The sequence below is a fragment of the Dipodomys merriami genome, unplaced genomic scaffold, assembly GCF_024711535.1.
Source record: "Dipodomys merriami isolate MVZ:Mamm:240054 unplaced genomic scaffold, mDipMer1.0.p SCAF_377, whole genome shotgun sequence".
Taxonomy (NCBI): domain Eukaryota; kingdom Metazoa; phylum Chordata; class Mammalia; order Rodentia; family Heteromyidae; genus Dipodomys; species Dipodomys merriami.
This window is the reverse complement of record NW_027205348.1, coordinates 906,390-927,527: the sequence shown is the minus strand read 5'-3', so window position 1 is coordinate 927,527 and position 21,138 is coordinate 906,390. Positions and strand designations below refer to the sequence as shown.

At 40.1% G+C, this 21,138-nt stretch overlaps 1 pseudogene; it reads right to left on the bottom strand.

Annotated features, from left to right (window-relative positions):
- Positions 1-223: 223 nt before the first annotated feature.
- LOC138804865 (tubulin beta-2 chain-like) lies at positions 224-5,956 on the bottom strand (annotated as a pseudogene).
- Positions 5,957-21,138: the final 15,182 nt, after the last annotated feature.

The following is a 21,138-nucleotide window of genomic DNA, read 5'->3' as shown; positions in this document are numbered from 1 at the left end:
TATTTATATAAATAAGGCTTTCATACAATTATATTTAAAAGAAATCTGTATTTTTACATTCACCACCAGTGAGTTTCTGACAGGAAAGGCTGTGCATAATGATACACAGGAAGGATCCCACTCCAGGACAACAGGAGCTCAGGAAAGCACCATTAATTTGAGAAGTAGGCAGGCTCTGACACTCCTGTTGCACTGCTAGCAATGGGAAGTCTTAAACTAGTTCCTACACCAAGTCTTCTTCAAATTCCCCCTGTTCATCAGCAGTGTCATCTTGGCACTGCTGGTACTTGGACACCAGGTCATTGATATTGCTCTCAGCTTCAGTGAACTCCATCTCATCTATGCCCTCACCTATGTACCAGTGCAAGAATGCATTGCACTGGAACATGGCACTGAACTGCTCTGAGATGCACTTGAAGGGATCCTAGATGGCTATGTTGTTGCAGATGAAGGTGGCCGACATCGTGAGTCTATGTGGGGGTGGGGTGGGGGGGAAGGGAAGGGGGGATGTCACACACAGCCGTCTTCACATTGTTGGGGATCCAGTCTCCAACGTAGCTGCTGTTCTTGTTCTGCATGTTGAGCATCTGTTCATTCACCTCTTCATGGACATGCAGCCTTGGAAGATGGCAGCCGCTGTCAGGTAGCAGCCATGGCGGAGATCACAGGTGACCATCAAGTTCTTAGGGTCAAATATCTGCTGGGTGAAGCTCGCGCACTGAGAGAGCATGGTACTGCTGACTGGCACGGCTGGCCAGGGGCACAAAGCCAGGCATGAAGAAGTGCAGGCGGGAAAGAGCACCATATTCAAGGCCAGCTTGTGCAGGTCTGCATTCAGCTGGCCAGGGAAGCACAGGCAGATGGTAACCCCGCTGTTGGTGCCTGACACCAGGTGGTTCAGGTCGCCATAGTTGGGCGTGGGCAGCTTCAAGTTACAGAAGCAGATGTTGTACAGGGCCTTGTTGTCGATACAAAAAGTTTTATCTGCATTTTCCACCAGCTGGTGGACAGAGAAGATCGCGTTGTAGGGTTCCAGCACTGTGTTTGACACCTTTGGGGAGGGCATGACACTGAAGGTGTTCATGGTGTGGTTTGGGTACCCCTGTTGAATATTGTTGAGAATCAGGGTGCCCATGCTTGACCCGGTGCCACCTCCCAAAGAGTGGGCCAGCTAGAAAGCCTGTAGACAGTCACACCTTTCTGACTTCCGCCTCACCACATCCAGTACCGGCTCCACCAGCTCAGCTTCCTCTGTGTAGTAGCCCTTGGTCCAGTTATTGGTTGCCCCGCTCTGGCCTATCAGACACAAGCCATGATGGGACACACACTCCAAGAATATTTACTGTGCCATTTGCATTGTGAAGACAACAGGACTCTTCTGAGCCAACCTTTGCTTTTAATTTAGATAACTTTGGTGAAATAAAGGAAATGTTTTCATTGTATCTGGGACCCTACAAATCACCCAGGTTCTAAAGAAATAAAGACAATGTGGAGGAAGATACATTTTAACCCAAATCAACTACTTGTAGAAATGAAGAACAGAGCCTGCCTCAATACTGGAAATGTAATTAGTTTCACAGGAGGGACAGGAGCACATTGTGATCATAGGAAAGCTAAGCTGCAAGCACTTGTCTGCACCTTGCTCACACATAGCTATGCTTTGATTTCTGGTGTAGTGAAGTAGTTCTCTGTTATTGCCGGGCCTTTGAAATGACCAGCAGTGCTGAAACCTTGTTGGAGGCTTTCCCTGATTGCTGATCTTTCCCTTCAGAGGCTTCTTTGTCATGGAGGGCTTGCAGAGTTGCACTGATCTGAGCTGTCTGAGTGGCCAGGGGCATGACTCCAGTGGACTGGAATAGGTGGGTTAGGTGAGGACAATATCTAGGTGTATAAAGGCTCAGCCCAGCACTGGAGTGCCTGGATGTTAGGACCCATAGACCATGATGACATACCAAATATGAAGTTGTCTGGCCTGAAGCTCTGGCCAAATGGTCCTGATCTCACTGAGTCTAAGGTTCCCGGCTCTAGGTCCACCATGATGGCCCGAGGAACATATTTTTTGCCTGTGGAGACAAGAGTTGACTTAGGCCTATAATTGACAAGAAACTTAGGGGCAGAGCTTATGATTCTGAGTGACTCTCAGCATTCATTACAGAAATTACAGCATTTGAGACATGGAAACAGAAAAGATTGGTTCAGCCATTGAGGGATTTTTTGAAGAGGAGATTAGCAGTGGTTCTCTCACTTCAGCCCTCCCTTCTTTTCAGGCCTCCTGGTCACTTCCGCCTTTTGCACACCATCCCATCCCTGCCAATCCTCCAGGGCTAGTCAGTCTTTACTGATGCAGTCAATATAAGCTAGCTTATGTGGATTCAGAACAGGCAGAAGAAAGTAGAAATGCATTTGGAAGGTGGATGGAAAATGCCTCTCAACTGTGACTACCCTTTTTGCCCCTTGGCCAATGAGACAGTCATGAGACAATCAAATTGCTTCAGCTTTCTTGTCATCAAGAGGTGATTCAAACTTATGCATTCTCTTTCTTGACACTGTCTCTCAAATTACAGAGGAACAATATGGTAATCTTGCTTCACAAAAAAAAATGGAAAAGACAACATTGAAGGAAAAGCTCATTGCTTCATGATGAGTGTTGGGCTGTTAAGAGCCAGTTGTCATTGTTGGAGTTTTTTAAAGTTACTCACCCATAAATCCTTACAGGTGTCTTCCTTGCCAAGGTAATTCAAGTCATTGATTGATATTACCCTTTAAAACTTCCATGGAGATGTTGAATATTTTTGTGATTACCATCTTGTTGTGAGATGAAATCCATTTCTGACTTAGTAATGAATGGACTTGAGAATTCTGATAATTCTCTTAGAACTTCAATTCTGAAGGAAGCTAAATAAATCTTGATAGGATAAGAACAAATATATGTGAACTAATCCTTCCTCTTCATCCCTTTTCCTTCCCCAGTACTGTTAATTGGGCCACTGGCTCTTCTTCTCCAGTTCCAAATGCCTCAGGCCTTAACCCATTCTTTCTCCACCTCCTCGCATTTTTCTCGTCTCCATTCCTGCCAGTTTTCATCTTCAGGTTCACCTTTAATTCACCTGCTATTGTCTCTGCACATTCCAACACTGTAGATTCCACCAAATGTGGCTTGTCAAGGGAAATAATTATACACTATTTTCTTCTCATATACTTGTACTGTACTCTATAGTAAATCCACTGGCTACATAGCATGTACCTGTTATTAAGTATGATGTCATGTAGAGACACTTGAATGTGTGTGGCAGATTATTTGTAGGTTCTATACAAATACTATTTTATATAAAGAACTTGAGTGTGTGAAGATGTTGTTATTGGTGGGGGTCCTCGAGCCCATTCCATGAGGATACTGAGGGGTGATTGAATTTTAAGTAATGGTGCTGTTTTCATACTTCTTTAAATGAACTTATGAACTTATTAAAAGACTATTTTTTCAGCCCTTTGTTTATGGATCAAATCTATAATCCTAGCTAATCAGGAGGCTGAGATCTGAGGATCATGCTTCAGTGTTGGCTCAGAAGGGAAGGAATGTACTTGGAACTCTTATTTCCAATTAACCACACACACACGCACACACACACACACACACACACACACACACACACACACACACACACGCACCACAACACAACACAAAGCTAGAAGAGAAGCTCTATCAATTGAGCCACTAGTAGACTTCCATGTGAACAGTGACCTGATTGAGCCTCACAGGTGTCTGCTGGACCAGACATCCATTAAAAGGGCTAAAGGATGCAGATATCTCATACAAGCTGTGTGACATCTCTGATTGGGTCTGGGATGGATATGGCCACAGACTGTCCTATGACCTTGAGAGTCATATAGCTCTCTCCTACAGACAATTAAACCCTGTACAAAGCATCCCAGTAAGTACCTTCCCTTAGGACCCCTCCTGTCTAGCAAGACATTTGATATTCTCTTCTTCAATAAATCATTGCTGTTTTATTCTTCCCTCTGCATCCATGAACTCATTCTTTGAGATCATAGAGACAAAAGATGTGATTCAGTTATTAGGTTTTCAGTATCAACATGATGGCCTGCTTCAAAACAGAACTTTTTTCTGCTTCCTGGGCACCAAAGCTGGTGGATCCTGAATGCTTTTATCTTGAGCCCTTTTTGTGTTGCCACCAAACCTGTGCTAGAGTATCATCAGTGCCCAAGGGACACACCGGGAATGCGTTTGTTCCAATCATACATGGTATACCTAGGTGTTGAGTCTGCAAACATGATGGGTACTCACAGATGTGTGACTTAGTGATGTCAGCCACTCAGCACAAGGTTTCCCTGGACCAGAGTCTCATCTCCATGCATTGAGTGGATGATAGGTGAAACCTTTGTTTCTCATACACAGATTATATCCTGATTGTTCCTAGCAAATGAATTCCATAGACCACAGGGGAAACAAGCTGAATCCTTCTTTTAGTCATTTCTTCCCTAACACTGACACATCTGCTCCTTGAAGACACCATGGCCACATACCTCTCAGTAGAGGCTTTCCAAGACCCTACTCCATCATGTCACCCACCCACTTCAGATCTTTTAGCAGCCACTTTCCTCTAATAAACACTTCCCTCACGTCCAGCCTCCCCTATGAAAGTCTTCACTGTTGGGTTTTTATCCTAATGTAGGGGTCACATGCTTAACTATCAAGGTCATGGTTATTTGATATCTTTGGGGTCTACACACAGGACTGCTCAGGGCCATATTGATCCAATGTCTATGGCTCTGTTCACAAGACTGCTCAGTGCCATGGTGATGGGATGTATAGTGTCTGCATATGGGACTGCTCAGTACTATAGTGAATGATGCAGAATATCCATAGAAGGGCACCATTTTCCCATTGAGATTTTCAGCTTTCATTACTTGTGTATAGCTGGTATTCCACACAGCACTCTAAAATCTATGGGAATTTAGGAGAGAGCCTCTTTATCATGAGTTAGCAGAGAATGGAATAAAATAGAATATTCAGCTGTAGTGATGGTGGCTCTAGCTGGTATTTCTTGATACTCAGCAGACTAAGATCTGAGGATCTAAGTTCAAGGCCAGTCCAGGCAAGAAAATTCAGTGAGATTCTTATCCCTAATTAACCACCAAAAATCCCGAAGTAGAACTATGACTGAAGTGGTAGAGCACTAATCTTCAGCAAAAAAAAAAATCCAAATCAATGTTTATGCATTAATTTAAGCCTTACGACCAACACACACACACACACACACACACACACACACACACACACACACACACACACACACACACACACACACACACACAACCATTTGTCCAGCACTGGTGGCTCACACACCTGTAATCCTAGCTATTTAGGACGCTGAGGTCTGAACTTCAGAGTTTCAATCCAGCCTAGGCAGAAAAGTTTGAGACTTATCTCCAATTAACCACCAGAAAACCAGAAGTGGTCCTGTGGCTCAAAGTGCAAAAGCACTAGCCTTGAGGGACAGTGTCTAGGTCCTGAGTTCAAGCCTTTCGACTGACAAGAAAAATAAAATGTAACACCTGGATCAGGTCCTTTGTCTCCTTTGTTTGAGGAAAGAGTCTACAGACAAAAAGGAAGAGGTAAGACAGCATAACTTTATTGAAGGAAAAGACCATCAGAACCCTTGCTAGACAGGAAAGGCCCATGGGAGGGAAGGCACTAGTTGGTGTGGGTTATGTAGGTATTAATGAGGTGTCTTTAGGAATGAACTATATGTCTCTCAAGACCATTGGACAGTCTGCAGGTCATATCACTCCCCAGGCCTAGTCAGAAGCTCCACAAAGCCAACCCAAGATCTTTATGCATTCTTTAGTCCTTCTGAGTAAGTTATAATTTTGGTACCTACCTCTGGGGTATAGTCACCTCATCACAGTGTTCATTGTTCCAGGGGCGATGGGCCATGATATGATGTCAAGGAGCCTGCACACAGGACTGCTCAAGGCCAAAGTAAAAGAGAACTTCTATGGGAGAGAGACTTTGCCTCCATTGCACAGACATGCTCTTTTTATGCTCTGATAACTCTGGGCGGTTTTTCCATGTTTTCTCATTTTTTTCTCCAATGCTTTAGATGGAAACCAGGACATCATGCATGTAAGGCACGCACTTTCCCATTGCACTTATATTTCTTTCCTTGGATTTGTTTTTAAATGAGCAGTAGATTTCATCTTTGTGTATAGGAAAATAGTTATCAAATATCTCCATTTTAAAGGTTTCAGCTGATGAAGTAGCACAGTATTTTTTATAATCTAAAATAGAGATATTCTGCCTTGGATATGTCCAGAGGCCTCAGACATAAAAAGGCTTGGGATAACTGCTGTGCAATTGGAAAGGCCAGGCTGAAGCCTTTTCCTTTTGCCCCAGCTTGCTGTTGCACCAGTGCTCCTTTCACCAGAAATGCTCATTTTCTCCATTTCTGCTCTTTGACACTTAGCTAGAGGAGTCAGCTCCAGCCCTCTGAGAACTCTCTATGGGGGTGCGGAGTGGGGATTCCAGTATGGGAGAGGGCTTCTCTTCCCCCTCCATCTTTTGTGCTGGTCTTGGGCTTGATCTCAGGGACTGGCTCAGTCAGTTTTTCTGTTTGTTTATTTTTTCTTGTTTGTTTGATTTTTAGTCAAGAGCAGACCTTAGGCAACAGTTTCACTTCCAGATATTTGGGCTCCTAATTAGTGATGAGCCTCATGAACTTCCCTACACAGGCTGGCTTTGAACCTCATTCCTCAGATGTTTGCCTCATGAATAACGTGGATTATAAGCATGAGTCACAATCACCTGGCAGAGAGAGGGGTCTTCTTTCAGACATACCGACTACACAGTGACAAAGATCAAGAGGGGTAGCCTCTTTGTTTCAGCTGACCCCATCTTTTTCCATCACATCCAGCGTCAGTCCTGTACCAGCTATGGAGAAGAGCTTGGTGCTTCTTCAGGCCTGATCTGAATTAATTCATTGATCATACTAATAATAAATAAAATATTTCATGAGTATGTTTGTCTTCTCACCAACAGGAACGGATCTAGAAATCAAGAATCATTTATACCTTAGCTTTCCAACTCCAGAATGTAGAAAATTACTCACGTTGCATATGCCTTTCTTTACTAAGTGAATTAGATCAGAGCAGCCTTCACATGTGCTTCTCACCCAGTGGAGATGATAAGAAGGTAGCAAGATGTTGGGCAGTCTTGTATAGAAATTGGGCAAGGACCATAAAAACAAACACATTTTGACTTTGAAAGGCTGGAACAAAATCTACAAAGCAACGGTCCCCATAAACAGGCAGGAGTAGCAATACTAATATCAGATAAAATAGACTTCAAATTAAAATTAGTTAGAAGAGATAAAGAAGGTCGCTACATACTAATGAAGGGATCTCTCCTTCAGGAGGATAGTAAAATTGTAAATAGTTATTCGCCAAACAACGGAACACCCAAATTTATCCGAGAAACACTCTTTTCTCTCAAATCTCATATAGATCTAAAAACATTAATTGTTGGGGACTTTAACACACCACTATCGCCACTAGATAGATCAACTCAGCAAAAACTCAACATAGAAACCGCAGACCTAAACAGCTGCATAGATCAACTAGATTTAACAGACATCTACTGAATATTTCACCTAGCAGCATCAGAATACATGTTTTTCTCAGCAGCACATGGAACATTTTCCAAAATAGACCACATTTTAGGTCACAAAGCAAATTTGTCCAAATTCAGAAACATTGAAGTTATACCTTGCATTCTCTGAGACCACAAGGGAATAAAATTAGAACTCAACACCAAAAGCCACCGAAGAAAGTCCTGTAACATATGGAGGCTGAACAACACACTGTTGAACCACCAGTGGGTCATGGAAGAGATTAGAAACAAAATTCAATTGTTCATGATATTCAAAAAAAATGAGCACACAAACTACCAGCTTCTCTGGGACACAGCAAAGACAGTACTCAGAGGCAAGTTTATAGATCTGAGTTCCTACATCAACAAATTGGAGAGAGCTGAAACCAACAATTTAATGAGACAGCTGAGCTTCCTTGAAAAAGAGCAGCAAGATAAACCCAATCCAGTAGATGGAAAGAAATAAAGAAAGTTAAATCAGAAATAAATGAATTAGAATCCAAAAAATCATAGAAATAATCAACAAAACAAAGAGTTGGTTCTTTGAAAAACTTAACAAAATTGAGAGACCCTTAGCAAATCTTATCAGAAAAAGAAGAGAACACACCTAAATAAATAAACTCAGAGATGAGAATGGTAACATCACCACCGAAACGACCAAGATTCAGAATATTATAAGGGAATATTTCTCAAAACTTTATGCTTATAAGTTTGAGAACTTGCCAAAAATGGACCTTTTCCTAGCAAATATCGATATGCAGAGACTAAACCAAGATGAGTTAAACCATCTTAACAGGCCCATATCAAGAATTGAAATAGTAATAGCAATCAGAGACCTCCTTTCTGCTGTTTTACAGCGGAATTCTACAAGGCCTTCAAAGCAGAAATCACACGAGTACTCATTCAACACTTCAATGAAATTAAAGAGAAAGTTCACTACCGAATTCATTCTATGAAGCTATAATAACCATCTTCCCAAATCCAGGCAGGGACTCATCAAAGAAAGAACTATAGACCCATATCTTTGATGAACACTGATGCCAAACTTCTCAACAAAATTTTGGCAAATCAGCTTCAACAATTCATCCAAAAACATCATACAGCACAATCAAACAGGATTCATTTCAGGGATGCAGTGCTGGTTCAATATACGCAAATCAATAAACATAATTCATCACATCAACAAGGGTAAGGACAAGAACCACATGATTATCTCAATAGATGCAGAAAAACATTTGACAAGATCCACCACCCCTTTTGAAGGTTCTGGAAAAATTAGGAATCCATGGAACATTCCTCAATACAATAAAGGCTGTATAAGACAAACCTACAGCCAGTATTATACTCAATTGTGAAAAACTAAAGCCATTTACTCTAAACTCAGGAAAGAAACAAGGATGCTCACTCTCTCCTCTACTCTTCAATCTAGTATTAGAATGCTTAGTTACAGCAATAAGACAAGACCCAAACATAAAGTGGATCCAAATAGGGAAAATGAAGTAAAACTCTCCCTCTTTGAAGATGAGGTGATCTTGTATTTTAAGAATTCCATGGACTCTGCTCCCAAATTACTCATGGTGATTAAAAACTTTGGCAAAGTAGCAAGGTATAAAATTAATCTCCCAATATCAATGGCTTTTCTATATGCCAACAAGGGGAAAAGTGTGGCTAAAATCAGGAAAACAACTCCATTCAGAATAGCCCTACAAAAAATAAAATAACTAGGAATTAACTTAACCAAACAAGTGAAGGACCTCTATGATGAAAACTTTAAAAACCTGAAAATGGAAATCGAAACAGAACTTAGAAAGTGACAAAAAACTCCCATGCTCCTGGATTGGAAAGATCAACATCGTCAAAATGGCAATACTTCCCAAGGCTATCTACAAATTCAATGCGATATCTATCAACATTCCAACCTCATTCTTCAAGGAAATAGAAGAGGCAATCTAAAAATTTATATGGAACAATAAAAGACCCAGAATAGCAAAAACGATCCTTAACAGAAAGAACACTGCTGGAGGAATATCAATACCAAATTTCAAACTCTACTATAAAGCCATAGTAATCAAAACAGCTTGGTATTGGCACAAGAACAGACCTCAGGACCAATGGAATAGAATTGAAAACCCAGAAATGAACCTACAGACCTATAGCCATCTAATCTTTGATAAGGGAGCTAAAAAAAAATAGAATGAAAGAAAGACAGCCTCTTCAGTAAATGGTGCTGGCAAAAATGGTTAACTAGTTGTAGAAAATTAAGCTAGATTGTTATCTATCTACCTGCACCAGAATCAACTCCAAATGGATCAAATATCTCAGAGTCAAAGCAGACACTCTGAAAACTTTACAGGATGGAGTAGGAGAAACCGTAGGTCTGCTTGGCACAGGCCAAAATTTTCTTAATAGATACCCAGAAACACAAGAAATCAAAGAAAAGTTGGACAAATAGGATTGCATGAAAGTGCATAGCTTCTGTATGGCAAAGGACATAGTTCGCAAGATTAATAGAAAGCCCACGGATTGGGAGAAGATCTTCACTATCCTTACAACAGACAAGGGTCTTATATCTGAAATATACCTGGAACTCAATAAATTAAATCCCCCAACAACAAATCTTCAAAGAAACAACTCCCCAATAAATAAGTGGGCTAAAGACGTAAAGGAAAAATTCTCTGAATAGGAAAGAAGAATGGCCAATAGACACATGCTCAACCTCTCTAGCCATAAAAGTAATGCAAATCAAAAAAATATTGATATACCACCTCACACCAGTTAGAATGTCTATAATCAAGAAGTCTAATTACAACAGATGCTGGAGGGGATGTGGACAGAAGGGAACCTTACTGCATTGTTGGTGGGAGTGTAAACTTGTTCAACAACTTTGGAAAGCAGTATGGAGGTTGCTCAAAATACTCCACATAGAGCTGCAATCCCACTTTTGGGCATTTACCCAAATGTTCACAATCAACAACACACTAAAGCTCCCAGCACAACTATGTTTATTGCAGCATTATTTACCATTGCTAAGATATGGAACCAACCCAGATGCCCCTTGGTAGATGAATGGATCAAGAAAATGTGGTATATATACACAATAGAATTCTATGCCTCCATCAGAAAGAATGGAATTGCCCCATTTGTTAGGAATTGGAAAGACTTGGAAAAAAATATATTAAGTGAAGTAAGCCAGGCCCAAAGAATCATAGGTCCCATGGTTTCCCTTATTTGCAATAACTAGTATATGTCTGAGTCAACTAGAAAAGGTCAGATAAGTTGATGTTAGGGGAATGAACCCCAAGGTACGTATTCAGATGTTTTTTTTGTTTTTTTTTTCCTTTCATGCAATTGTTTCTATCATATTTACAAGATTATTTCTATCTTGCTTTGTATGTCCCTCCACCACAGTATAACCCATACTTTCACTGTTTTTGTTGTTGGGATAATTTGTGGAGGAGAAGTGAAAAAACAAATCGTTTAACTAGGGATACAGGTGGACCCATTGCACCAATGAGATGTACAAGTTGTTATGTCGAAAAACGAACTTAACAACTTGGGGGAGGATCGGTTGTGGGGAGGGGAGGAGTATGGGAAGGGATGGGAAGGGGAAAGGAGGAGTCAACAATGCTTGATAAGAAATGTACTCGTTATCTTGCCCATGTAATTGTAACTCCTCTGTATGGAATTCTCATAGTAAAAAAAGTAAAAAATAAAATAAAATAAAATAAAAAGATGTTGGAAAGGGTGGCTCGTCTGAAATCTGAGCTACTCAGGAGGACAAGATCTGAGGTTTGAGGTTTGAAGCCAGCCATAGCCAAAAACTGACACTTTTGTCTCCAGTTAACCAACAAAAAACCTCAAGTGTATCTCAAGTGACAGAGCCCTAGCCTTGAGCACAAAAGTGAAGAGAGAGTATAAGGCCAAAAATTCAAGCCCTAGGGCCATCACACACATATACACGCACACACACACACTCACACACTCACAGAGTGGGAGAAGCTACGTGGACTAAATGAACAATTGGGACTCTGCCAGTGGTTTTTTGTTTTGTTTGTTTGCTTTTGTTGGTCATGGGGCTTGAAGTCTGATGCTAGGCACTGTCCCTCAGGTCTTCAGCTCAAGGCAAATGCTCTACCACTTGAGCCATAGCGCCACTTCTGGTTTTCTGGTGGTTTATTGGAGATAAGAGTCTCATGGACCGGGCACCAGTGGCTCATGCCTGTAAACCCATGGTTTCCCTTATTTGCAATATCTATTATATGTATGAGTCAAGCTGAAAAGGTCAGATAATGTGATGTTAGGAAAATGAACCCTTAGATATGTATTTTAATGTTTTTTCTTTCATGCATGTGTTTCTAACACATTTATAAGATTATTTCTTTGTTACTTTCTATGTCCCTCCCCCACAATATAATCCCCGCTATCACTATATTTGATGTCAGTATAACTTGTGGAGGAGATGGGGGAAAAAAAGTCGTTTAAGGATTCAGGTGGACCTGTTGCAACAATGAGAAGTGCAAGTTGTCATGTCAAAAACAAGCTTTACAACGTCGTGGGGGGGAAGGATTGAGTGGGGTGAGAGGGGGGAGGCTGGGAAGGGATGTGAAAGGTAAACAAAGGAGGAGGCTGCAATGCTTGGTAAGAAATGTATGCATTATCCTGCCCATGTAATTGTAACCCCTCTGTACAGTATGTTCACAAATAAAATAAAAAAAATTAAAAAAAAAAAAGAGTCTCACGGACCGGGCACCGGTGGCTCATGCTTGTAATCCTAGCTACTCAGGATGCTGAGATCTGTGGAACGCGGTTCAAAGCCAGCCCAGGCAGGAAAGTCCGTGAGACTCTTATCTCCAATAAACCACTAGAAAACCAGAAGTGGTGCTGTGGCTTAAGCGGTAGAGTGCTCACCTTGAGCTGAAGAGCCCAGGCCCAGAGTTCAAGTCCCATGACGGAACAACAACAACAAAAAAGAGTCTCATGGACTTTTCTGCCTGGGCTGGTTTTGAACCATGATCCTCAGATTCAGCCTCTTGAGTAGTTAAGATTGCAGCCATGAACGACTGGCACCCAGCTATGCCAGTGTTTTTAATGATCTCCTTCCCTCATGAGTTCTGCTTGAGAATGTGGCTTCTGCCTTTGGACAGTGGCCACCGGTAGCGCTAGCTCTGGTCAAATCCAGGCAGGAATTTCTGAAGCTTCTCTGACCCTGTGTACCCAGGCACCCTCACCACCAGCCCTCGCTGCCAACAGGAATGAGTAATGAACAATCACATGACCAGATGAAGTGCAGAAAATTCCATGCTTAGTGATCTTTTACTCTAAATAGCATTTTTAAAAGAAACGTTTGGTAACACAATGAAGAGACAAAGGTCAAGGGGGGAACCAATACAACAACAATATAAACAAAACAATATGTTGGAAATGATCTGTACAACTTGGGGCTGGGTGATGGGGGTAGAGAAAGCAGGAGAAAATTGAGGGATGGGGTAACAAGTTTGTCAAGAAATGTATTTATTACCTTATGTAACACTAAACTGTACATCATCTTGACAATAAAAATAAATAAATAAAAATGTATAAATAAAAGGAAAATTTCAGCATAGCAGACTGGGAGTGAAAAGTCACGTTTATGAAAGTACAGTCAAACAAGAATAGTTTCTTAGGTTAGTGAAGGAAAAGATGATGTCATATTCATTTTTATATTACTCAGCCTCAGAAGACAATGAGCACATATTTAAACATACATTTTATGCGAGGCACTATTGTCTCATGGATACAATTCTAGCTACTCAGGAAGCTGACATCTGAGGACCAACGTTCAAAGTCAGCATAGGCTGACAAGTTTTCAAGACTGTTATCTCCAATTAATTAGCAAAAATAATGATACTAGAGGCATAACTATATGGCATAGCACCAGCCACAAGCCAAAACAAAATAAAACAAAGAACCCCAGTAAGAATGAGAGATCCATTTTTCAAAACCTAATAGTGGGACACACGCACACACACACACACACACACACACACACACACACACACACACACACACACACACACACACACACACACACACACACACACACAGGTAAGCAGGATGCTAGCACTGTATGCCAGAGATTAACTTGTAGGTATGCTAGAAACTACTTCTCAGGAGATCTCTCCCAACCCTGAGCATAGGACAGGCTCTCTGAGAAGATCCTCTCTTCCCCTGGCAAGTCCCACATATGCACAGCCCTCTGTCCTCCAATTAAATCACTTTGTTTTGTGTTTGCTGTTTTGTGGTCTTGAACTCAGGACCTTTTACTGTGATGTAGCTTATTCACCTTTTCAGTGCTTACTTGGAAATAAGAGTCTCATAAACTTTCTTCCTAAAACTGGCTTTCAATCTCTTATCTTTAGATCTCAGACTTAGTACCTAGGGTTACAGGCGGGAGAAATGAGTGCATGACCTCTAAACTATTTTTAAGCCTTAAATTTCTTTTTTGTGCATTCATGGTCCCCCCTCTTCTTTTCAATGGCAGTATCTGTGGTTTTCTGACTCATTTCCTTTGGCATTCAGTGATATCAGTAACCAGATCTCTGATGGTGGGACAAATCTCATTGTTTGATAGACATACAAGGAAAAAGTTGGGGCTTGAAATTTTTCCCCAGGTAACAGGAGATTAAAAACTTGGTGAGGATAGGAGTAGAGAGGTGGTCGTTAGGATTCTAAGGTGTATTAGTTAATATTGTTTAAATAGAAATTAGGATATACTTACATAATTTTTCCAATTTTTAATGCTACTCATTAAAATCGTATTCATTATGGTTCGGACCTGGAATTTCTCCAAAAAGGATAGTCATCCATTGTAGCAATTAATGTTCAGAGATGCAGCTTCAGTGAAGTAATTGCATTTGAGTGCTCTGTCCTCATCAGTAAGTAAATCCATTGTTAAGTTCCTAATTTGATAGACTTTTGGAAGCGATGGAATCTTTGAAGGTTAAAAGACCTAGTTGAAAGACCTGGGGTTTTAAAAGTGATATCCTTTCCTGGCCTGTTCCTCTCATTTATCCTCGTGCTCTGTTTGCTTCCTATTTGGTCCATGAGCTGAGTAGCTTTTTCTTAACACATGCTTCCACCACAATGTGGCAGACTCTCTGGAATCTTCCCAGATTCATCAAAGGACAAAGCTGCCCTTCAGTGTGTTTACCACAATGATAAAAATAGGTAAATCTGTCATTTTTGGAGGTTAATTGCTTTTAATTAGAACAGTGATTCTCAGAGTATGGCTCAAACCTACATCATCAGCACTGAGGAATTGTCAGAACTGTCCGGTTTTTTGTCTTTTAATATTTTTTGGTAGTTCTGAGGTTTGAATGAAGGGTTTTACACATTGTAGGTAGTCACTCTAGCAATTTGAGCCATGCCTTTTAAACTTTAGTTATTTTTCCTATAAGGTTCTATGTTTACAACCCCAAGGCAAGCCTCAAACCATTATCGTATCATCTAGCTTTCTGAGTTATTGGATTTACAGGTGGGTTTGATCCTGAGATAGGATCTTGATAATATTTTTTCTGAGTTGGCCTTGCTTCCTAAGTAGCTGAGATTATTGGCTAATGCAAACCCAAATTGTTGGCTGTCCTTTTCCTTTGCCCCAGATAAGCTAATTAGAGAAGAAGGGTAAGAGTGAGCCTATCCAAATGATTTTGGGGAAATGTAGATTAAATGTAGATTGGATTTGCAGGAACTGTGTTGAGGACTGCTTTAGTAGAAATTTAAAAAAATATTCTAAGGATGATAAAGGCTGATTTTTGAAGAGATATGAGTGATGGAAAAACATGTTTATCACTCTTTAATTTGTTATCTGTCCCTTCACAAACATGTGACATCCAAAGCTGGCAAAACTATGTCCATATTGTCAAACATAGCTAACATCCTGTCCACACACAGCCAGCAGGCAGCAGATATCCATTATTAAGTTAACATGCATAATTGAATAATAGTAGAATAATAAACTATTATTTCAGTCTTTATTAGAAAGACAGTCAGCAATGTAGGCCCATATAGTTCAAGCATTTGTGTGTCTTAAATCATTTAAATAAGGATACAGTTGGACTCATTGCAACAATGAGATGTACAACTCGTTATGTCGAAAACGAACTTTACAACTGTGATGGGGGAGGAGGATTAGGTGGCGGGGTGTGGAGAGGATGGGAAGGAATGGGAAGGGGAAACAAAGGGGGAGACTACAATGCTTGATAAGAACTGTACTCATTATCTTGCCCATCTAATTGTACCCCCTCTGTATAGTATTTTCACAATAAAAAAGTCTACAAAATATCTGGGTTCAAGTTGTAATTAATTAACTTTAATTTTTGTGCCTTTCCTGGGCTTGAATTCAGGGCCTAGACAATGTCCTCATGCATTTTTGCTCAAGATTTGTGCCCTACTGCTTCAGACATGGCTCCACCTCTGGTTTGTTGATGGTTCATTCGAGTTAAGAGTATTACAGACTTTCCTACCCAGACTGGCTATACATATGATTCTCAGATCTTAGTCTCCTGAGTAGCTGGGATTTATGAATATATCATCAGTATCCTGAAAGCTTTTATTATAGAGATCTTAACATGTTCATTTGTATGCAGAATTAGAACAAATCATTATTCTCCTTAAAAGCTTTGATTGCATATTCTAATTATAGCATGTGCATTAATTTTGTTGCTGTCATTAAAAATCCCTACAACTTCGGGGATTTAATTGACTGAAATTTTGTATATCAAAGTGACATATAAGCTTGGTACTGGTGGTTCGCACCTGTAATCTTTGCTACTCAGAAGAGTGAAATCTGAGAATCATAGATAAAACTAGCCCTATCAGGACAGCCTATGAGACTTTTATCTGCAATTAAGAGCCGAAAAATGGCAGAAGTGGGGCTGTGGCTCAAGTTGTAGGGCATTAGGCTTTTATCAAAGCAGTTTAGGGACTCAGAATCCAAGCCTCAGGACTAGCAGACATAAAAGGAGACAAGGGAGCTGCACAGAGGCAAAAGGCCTGAGAAACACTAAAGGTTTGTGTTTTTAAGTTTTAATACAAAGTTGTATAAAGTTGTAGAGATTTGATTACTCACAACGGTGGTACTTAAATGAATTAGCAGGCAACAAGTGAGTGTTTGTGGGTCTCCTTAGATGACTCAGTTTATTAGAGGGTCAATGGAAAAGTTCACCTGACAAAATTAAAAGGGCAAAGATGAATTTTGGCTATTACAATACGAGTTATTCAACTCAGCTGAAACAAAATTGGGAGAGAGTTTGCTGTGTGTGCCAATTCTGTGGTTTAGACAGGGCCTGGGTGCTGTCCCTGAGCTTTTTATTGCACAAGGCTAGTACTCTGCTCCTTGAACCACTGTTCCACTTCAACTTCTCTGTGTTTAATTGGAGATAAGAATATCACAGACTCCTCTGCCTGACCAGTCCATGTTGCACATGTAGTGACAATACGAAATGGAACCTCATTATCAAAAAATAACCATGGTTAAGTTCATACTTATGATAAAATATTTGAACTATAATTTTTAGATATTAACAAATATATTTTTGTATGCTAGGCATTGGTGGCTCATGCCTGTAATTCTAGCTACTAAGGAGGCTGATATCTGAGGATCAAAGCCAATCCAGGCAGGAAAGTCAATGAGACTTTTTTTGTTTTAATTTTTCTTTCATTTCTTTTGTGAACATACTGTACAGAGGGGTTACAATTACAGTGGCGAGATAATGCGTACATTTCTAATCAAGCATTGCAGCCTCCTCCTTTGTTTACCCTTCACATCCCTTCCCAGCCTCCTCCCCCACCCCCCCGCCACCCGACCCAATCCTCCCCCTCTCCCGACCCCCCCCGCACCAACTTTGTAAAGCTCCTTTGCTACATGACAATTTGTACTTCTCATTGTTGCAACAGGTCCACCTGAATCCTTAAACGACTTGATTTTCTCCAATTCCTCCACAAGTTATACCGACATCAAATATAGTGGAAGCAGGGATTATACTGTGGTGGAGGGAAATACAAATCAACAAGGAAATAATCTTATAAATGCATTAGAAACAAATGCATGGAAGAAAAAAAAATTAAAATACATATCTAAGGGTTCATTTTCCTAACATCACATTATCTGACCTTTTCCGCTTGACTCATACCTATACTAGATATTGCAAATAAGGGAAACCATGGGACCTATGTTTCTTTGGGCCTGGCTTACTTCACTTAATATAATTTTTTCCAAGCCTTTCCATTTCCTAACAAATGGGGAAATGTCATTCTTTCTGATGGAGGCATAGAATTCCATTGTGTATATATACCACATTTTCTTGATCCATTCATCTACTGAGGGACATCTGGGTTGGTGCCATATCTTAGCTGTGGTAAATAATGCTGAAATAAACATAGTTGTGCTGGTAGGGTTAGTGTGGTCTTGTTTGTAAACATTTGGGTAAATACCCAAAAGTGGGATTGCTGGGTCATAGGGGAGCTCTATGTGGAGTCTTTTGAGGAACCTCCATACTGCTTTCCAAAGTGGTTGAACAAGATTACATTCCCACCAACAATGAAGTAAGGTTCCTTTGTGTCCACATCCCCTCCAGCATCTGTTGTTGTTAGAGTTCTTGATTTTTGCTGTTCTAACTGGAGTGAGGTGATATCTCAATGTTGTTTGGATTTGCATTTCTTTTATGGCTAGGGAGGTTGAACATTTCTTCATGTGTCTATTGGCCATACTCCTTTCTTCTTCAGAGAAGTTTCTCTTCAAGTCTTTAGCCCACTTATTTATTGAGCAGTTGTTTCTTTGAGGATTTGTTGTTGGGGGATTTAATTTTTTGAGTTCCAAGTATATTTTAGATATGAGACCCTTACCTGTTGTATGGCTAGTGAAGATATTCTCCCAATCAGTGGGCTTTGTAGTGATCTTGCTAGCTATGACCTTTGCCATGCAGAAGCTCAGCAAGTCATGCAAACACATTTCTCCAACCTTTCTTTGATTTGTTGTGTTTCCGGGTCTCTATTAAGAGAATTTCAGCCTGAGCCAAGGAGACCTAGGGTTTCTCCTATTCCATCCTTTAATGTCTTCAGAGTGTCTGCTTTGACTTCGAGGTCTTTGATCCATTTGGAATTTATTCCGGTGGAGGGTGATAGATAAGGATCTAGCTTTACTTTTCTACAAGTAGTTAACCAATTTTGCCAGCACCATTTACTGAAGAGGCTGTCTTTCTTCCATTCTATTGTTTTAGCTCCCTTATCGAAGATTAGATAGCTATAGGTCTCTGGGATCATTTCTGGGTTTTCAATTCTATTCCATTAGTCCTGAGGTCTGTTCTTATACCAATACCAAGCTGTTTTGATTACTATGGCTTTATAGTAGTTTGAAATTTGGTATTGATATTCCTCCAGCAGTGTTCTTTCCGTTGAGGAGCGTTTTTGGTATTCGGGGTCTTTTATTGTTTCACATGAATTTTTGGATTGCCTCTTCTATTTCCTTGAAGAATGAGTTTGGAATTTTGATAGGTATCACGTTGAATTTATAGATAGCCTTGGGAAGTATTGCCATTTTCACGATCTTAATCTTCCCAATCCAGGAGCATGGGAGGTTTTGCTATTTTTGAAGTTCTGTTTTGATTTCCTTTTTCAAGATTTTAAAGTTTTCATCATAGAGGTCCTTCACCTCTTTGGTTAAGTTAATTCCTAGGTATTTTATTTTTTGTGGGGCTATTACAAATGGAGTTACTTTCCTAATTTCAGCCACAGTTTTCTCATTGTTGGCATACAGAAAAGCCATTGATTTTGGGGGGTTAATTTTATACCCTTCTACCTTGCAAAAGTTTGAATCACCTTGAGTAATTTGGGAGTGGAGTCTATGGGATTCTTTAAATACAAGATCATGTCATCTGCAAAGAGGGAGAGTTTTATTTCTTCTTTCACTATTTGGATCCCTTTTATGTTTGCATTTTGTGTCATTGCTGTAGCTAGGCATTCCAATACTAGATCGAAGAGAAGTGGAGAGAGTGGATATCCTTGTCTTGTTCCTGAGTTAAGAGGAAATGGCTTTAGTTTTTCACCATTAAATATAATGCTGGCTGTAAGTTTGTCATATTCAGCCTTTGTTGTATTGAGGAATGTTCCATGGATTCCTAATTTTTCCAGAACGTTCATCATAAAGTGGTGATGGATCTTGTCGAATGCTTTTTCTACATCTATTGAGATAACCATGTGGTTCTTATACTTGCTCCTATTTATGTGATGAATAATATTAATTGATTTGCGTATATTGAACCAGCTTTGCATCCCTGAAATGAATCCTGTTTGATCGCAGTGTATGATTTTTGGATGAATTGTTGAGGTCGATTGTCCAAAATTTTGTTGAAAAATTTTGCATCAATGTTCATCAAAGTAATGGGTCTATAGTTCTCTTTCTTTGATGAGTCCCTGCCTGGTTTTGGGATGAGGGTTATGATGGCTTCATAGAATGTGTTCGGTAGTGAACTTTCCTATTTCAATTTCATTGAAGAGTTGGAAGAGGATTGGTGTGAGCTCTGCTTTGAAGGCCTTGTAAAATTCCACTGTAAAACCATCTGGTCCTGGACTTTTCTTAGCAGGAAGTCTCTTATTGCTGTTTCTATTTCCATGCTTGATATGGACCTGTTAAGATGGTTTAACTCATCTTGGTTTAGTTTTGGCATGTCAGTATTTGCTAGGAAAAGGTCCATTTCTGTCAAGTTCTCAAACTTATTAGCATAAAGTTTTGAGAAGTATTCCCTTATAATGTTCTGAATCTTGGTTGTTTCTATGGTGATGTTTCCATTCTCATCTCTGAGTTTATTAATTTGGGTGTGTTCTCTTCTTTTTCTGATAAGATTTGCTAAGGGTCTGTCAATTTTGCTAATTGTTTCGAAGAACCAACTCTTTGTTTGTTGATTCTTTCTATAGTTTTTGGATTCTAATTAATTTAATTCTGATATAATTTTAATTATTTCTTTCCCTCTACTGGATTGGGGTTTATCTTGCTGCTCTTTTTCAAGGAGGTTTAGAAGTGTCATTAAATTATTGGTTTCAGATCTCTCAAATTTGTTTATGTAGGAGGTCAGAGCTATACACTTGCCTCTGAGTACTGCCTTTGGTTTATCCCAGAGGAGCTGTTAATTTGTGTGTTCATTTTTGTTGAATAGCATAAACATTTGAATTTCCTTTCTAATGTCTTCCATATTCCACTCGTGATTCAGCAGTGTGTTGTTCAGCCTCATGTGTTACCAGAATTTCTTTGGTGGCTTTTGGTGTTGAGTTCTAATTTTATTCCCTTGTGGTCAGAGAGAATGCATGGTATAACTTCAATGTTTCTGAGTTTGCTTTGTGGCCTAAAATGTGGTCTATTTTAGAAAATGTTCCATGGGCTGCTGAGAAAACGTGTATTCTGATGGTGCTGGGTGTAATGTGCGGTTGATGTCTATTAAATC